Here is a 5,000-nt window from a genome sequence, read left to right as displayed (position 1 = left end):
CTGGGTCAGAGGAGCAGAAACAGGGGGTTATGGGTAGGTTGCAGACTGTCCCAGTGCTAGTGGGTGGGAAAGGAACTAGTGCCCTGATTGACACAGGTAGTTCCCAAACTTTAGTCCAGCCCCATCTAGTGGATCGAAATGGGTATGTCACTGGCGGGAGCCTGACAGTCATTTGTGTAAATGGCGATGAGCATGTGTATCCTGTAGCCAAGGTGTACATAGAGGTGCAGAGACAGACTTACCGCCTTACTGTAGGGGTAGTGGAGGGTCTCAGCCACCCAGTAGTCCTTGGACAGGATATACTGATCTTGCCTGAGTTGGTGCAGGCCTATAAGCCTGTTAACGTGGTCATGACTAGGTCACAAGCCAAAGTCCAAGCCGAAGAACCCCAAGAGCTCAGTGAGCTCAGAGCGATGCCATTTTTTGATAGCTTTGAGGTAGCTGAAAAGCTAAAAGCTAAGAAAAGCCTTAGGCAGAGACGGAGAGAGAAGTTAGTGGGGACTCTTAAGAAGCAGCAAGATGGCGAGAGCACTCAGATAGAGGGTGAAGCTTGGGAAGACATGACCCTGGATATAAAGCAGCTACAGAGCCAAGACCCAACTTTGCAGGAGGCCTGTAGTAAAGTTAGCATTAAAGATGGTGTGCCTACTGGCGTGTCAGCATCGCTCAATGGAGAAAGCTTTGTGTTGCATGGAGGTGTGTTGTATCACCAGCCAGAGGGAGATCTAGCAGAGCAGCTAGTGGTACCCAAAGGGCTGAGAGAGAGAGCTCTGTCCTTGGGCCATAGTATCCCATGGTCGGGTCATCTCAGTACGACCAAAACCTTTGAGAGAATTGCGGCTAGGTTTTATTGGCCAGGAATGTACAGAGACATTCAGGGCTACTGCAAGGCTTGCAGTATTTGTCAGATCACTAGCAAGCAGAAAACTAGCCCATTTCCTCTCCAGCCACTTCCCATTATTGAGGTTCCCTTTACAAGGATAGGGATGGACATTGTTGGGCCTCTAGAGAGAACACCGAGAGGGCACCGCTACATTCTAGTAGTTTGCGATTATGCTACCCGCTATCCAGAAGCTTTCCCACTCCGCAAAGTAACTGCCACCACCATAGCACAAGCCATCCTTCAGCTGTTCTCTAGGGTAGGGATACCCCAAGAGATCATCACAGATCAGGGAACAGCCTTTTTGTCCAAGAAGCTCAAGCAGGTCTATAGCTTACTTGGGATTAAGGGGATACGGACCACACCCTATCACCCCCAAACTGATGGCTTGGTTGAACGCTACAACCAAACCCTAAAGAATATGCTACGGAAGTACGTGTCAGCCAATGGAAAAGATTGGGACCGCTGGCTGCCATACTTGCTGTTCGCATATCGTGAGGTGCCCCAGGCATCTACCGGTTTCTCTCCATTTGAACTGTTGTATGGGAGACCAGTGCGAGGCCCCCTGGATCTGCTGAAAGAAGCCTGGGAGGGACCAAAGGCACCGGAGACCCACAGCATTCTTGCCCATGTCCTGCAAATGCGGGAAAAGATGGAGGAGATGACAGAGCTGGTCCGGAGCAACCTGGAGCAAGTGCAACACCGCCAGAAGGTCTGGTACGACAAAAAGGCCAGACAAAGAACTCTTCAGCCGGGGCAGAAAGTTCTTCTGCTCCTCCCTACATCGGAGAACAAGCTACTCGCTCAGTGGCAGGGGCCATACACCATTACCCGGAAGGTGGGGCCTGCCACCTATGAGATCAACATGCCTGGCCGGAAGAAACCAAAGCGGGTCTTCCACATCAACCTGCTTAAAGAGTGGCGGGAGAGAGTTCCCGAGAGCAGTCTACAGCTCATGGTGCAAGCCGTTGGAGAAGAAGAGGATACTCCAGAGCAGTTTTTTCCAACTGCTCAACCACTTGCACCTCTTGACCTAGCACACCTTACTCCACAGCAGCAGAGAGAGCTGGAGGCCATCATTCCTCCAGGTCTGTGTCGAGAGACACCTGGAGTCACCACCCTAGTGGAACACTTCATTCCGCTGAAAGATAGCACACCAGTACGTCAAAGGATGTACCGAATCCCAGAGCGTCTTCTGCCTCTACTTAAGGAGGAGGTGGGGAGATGCTGTCCCTGGGGGTCATTGAAAGATCCCATAGTGAGTGGAGTAATCCCGTTGTGCTAGTACCTAAAAAAGATGGCAAAATCCGATTTTGCATAGACTTTCGCAAAGTAAATGCACAATCACACTTTGATGCATACCCAATGCCCAGGCTGGAAGACCTGATTGAACGGCTGGGTAAGGCACGCTACATAACGACCCTGGACCTATGCAAAGGTTATTGGCAGGTGCCGCTTGCTGAGCAGGATCAGCCCTATACTGCCTTTAGAACACCTCAAGGGTTGTTCCATTTCCTTGTTATGCCGTTTGGCCTACAGGGGGCGCCGGCAACCTTTCAGAGACTAATGGACCGTGTTCTTGAGGGCACGGAGTCCTATGCTGGAGCGTACCTTGATGACATTGTTATCTATAGCACCACCTGGGAGGATCATGTGGGTCATCTGGCTGACATTCTGCAGCGCATCCAAAAGGCAGGACTCACAGTCCATCCAAAAAAATGTGACTTTGCCAAACCCGAGGTCCGGTACCTTGGCTATGTGCTGGGCAGGGGTCTAATCAAGCCCCAGAAAGAGAAGGTGCAAGCCATCCAGGATTGTCCCCAGCCGCAAACCCAAAAGGACGTGCGGTCTTTCCTGGGTCTGGTAGGCTGGTACCGGAGGTTCGTGGCTGACTTCTCCACTCGTGCTGCACCTCTTTCGGACTTGACCCGGAAGTCTGGGTCTAGTCGATTGCAGTGGGGTGCAGAACAGGAGCGGGCCTTCAGTGACCTGAAGGGGGCCCTGTGTCAGGGTCCAGTGTTGCAGAGCCCAGACTTTGACAAACCCTTTACAGTGCAGACGGATGCGTCTGGCATTGGTCTGGGCGCGGTGCTACTCCAAGGGGAAGGGGCTGACCAGAGACCGGTGGCTTTTATTAGCCGCAAATTGTTCCCCAGGGAGACCAGATATGCAGCTGTTGAACTGGAGTGTTTAGCCATAAAGTGGGCTTTGGACACTTTGAGATATTATCTGCTTGGCAGAGACTTTAAGCTGGAGACTGACCACAGAGCGCTTCAGTGGCTCGGCCGTATGAAGGACTCTAATGCCCGGATAACCAGATGGTTCCTGGCCCTGCAGCCCTACCGGTTCCAGGTCCAGTATCGGGCCTGGAAAGCAGAATGTGGTAGCTGACTTTCTGTCTCGCCACCCTGGTGGTGAGACATCAGAGGGGGAAGGAAATGTGAGAAGCTGAACATTCCCTTCTCACTGTTACGAACATTCCGGACTGTTTATGTACTTTACCGCGAAATGCGGGAGTAAGAGACGGTGACTCCATTCATTCTCACACACACACGCACGCAGCCACAATTACACAGCGTCTTCCTGCAGGTCACATAATATGTGAACCTGAACATTGTTGAGAGAGTTTGTGGGTGTTTTGTGGGTTTGTGGTGTTTGTTTGTTTCACGATGTGAGATTGTAATGGTGTCGGGTGTTTACCGCGAATTGGTGTATTGTTTGGTCTGCCGCGATATACAGCACGCATACATATTATTTGCATACACCTGCTGTTGCTCAATTATACTGATATATATACTGGGTACCCACCATCTCATCCATTTACCATTTGCATTGCAATAACATCCATAAACTGGTTCAGATACATATACTCACACTTCCTGGTTCTCACGCTTCCACATACTGGTCCCAACGCGAAAGCGCGCTCGCGCTGGGATAGCACTTTTACATTGTGTCACTAGTGGAGGGAGCGGGGCATTATTTCACAGGGGTGTTTGTCGTGTTCACATTTCATTTAGGTAATAACTATGCATTGTAGGGTGATTTGCTAATGGGTTAAATGGTGTTTGAGTGATTTATATGGAGATATGTTATTTGATGTATAATTGAATATAATAACATGAATGAATGGTTTTGTTTAATAAGATGCACAATGTGCTTTGCTTCCCCATATTCATGGGTTGGCCCTATTAGGCCAATTAGGGGCAATAGCTAGGCCTTCTTAAGAGGCTAGCTCAGTGCCATTCGAGGGGTGGAGGTAGAAGGACAGCTTTCCTGTTGCGAGGAGTTGTCTGTCACGGTAACACTGTTACGCTGCATTTGGATATTGAATCTTTGTTTTTGTCTGAAGTACTTTGTTTTGGTGCTAGTAATACTTTGGCTAAAATCCACAACCTGGAAAGAAAATAAATATGGTTGAATTGAAAACGTAAACCACTGCTCCGGCGACTCTTTTGACCACCATCTCCAAAGTCCACATCCCTAATCGTGGGCTGGCCGCGCCGGTCGCTCACAGGAGATGCAGGCTAGCTTTCCCTGAAGTTTAGCAAATGTTTAACAAATGAACACACACACGCACACACACACACACGCACACAAACACGCACACACACACACACACACACACACACACACACACACACACCTCCAAACCCATTCACCCCACCAGCTTTCATGGTTCTCTCAGAGGTTGTCAGCTGGTATCATCATCACATCATCATTATCCAGCTGACAGCAAAGCATCATGGGAAGCACCATTTAACTGTCATGGGGTGTGAAGGTGAAACAGCAGATTTAGAGAGGGAATGTGTGTGTGCGTGTGAGTGTGTGTGTGTGTGTGTGTGTGTGTGTGTGTGTGTGTGTGTGTGTGTGTGTGTGTGTGTGTGTGTGTGTGTGTGTGTGTGTGTGTGTGTGTGTGTGTGTGCGTGTGTGTGTGTGTGTGTGTGTGTGTATGAGAGTGAGTCCCACTATTGCTTGCATATTACTTATGAAAAACTGCAATCAGTCCATTCTCTCACGGGACACAGATTAACACAGATTAGAATAAGGCCATCAGGTGTGTGTGTGTGTGTGTATATATATGTTTATGTGTGTGTCTATGTGTGTGTGTGTGTGTGTGTGT

General features: G+C 49.5%; 1 protein-coding gene across 1 annotated transcript in view; it reads right to left on the bottom strand.

Annotated features, from left to right (window-relative positions):
* sdk1b (sidekick cell adhesion molecule 1b) overlaps window positions 1–5,000 on the bottom strand; it is a 233,070-nt gene that overhangs the window by 131,195 nt on the left and 96,875 nt on the right. The gene's annotated exons all lie outside the window — the stretch shown is intronic.

Source organism: Clupea harengus, chromosome 24 (assembly GCF_900700415.2).
Source record: "Clupea harengus chromosome 24, Ch_v2.0.2, whole genome shotgun sequence".
NCBI lineage: Eukaryota > Metazoa > Chordata > Actinopteri > Clupeiformes > Clupeidae > Clupea > Clupea harengus.
The sequence above is the reverse complement of the archived record's forward strand: the minus strand, read 5'-3'. Positions and strand labels throughout refer to the sequence as shown.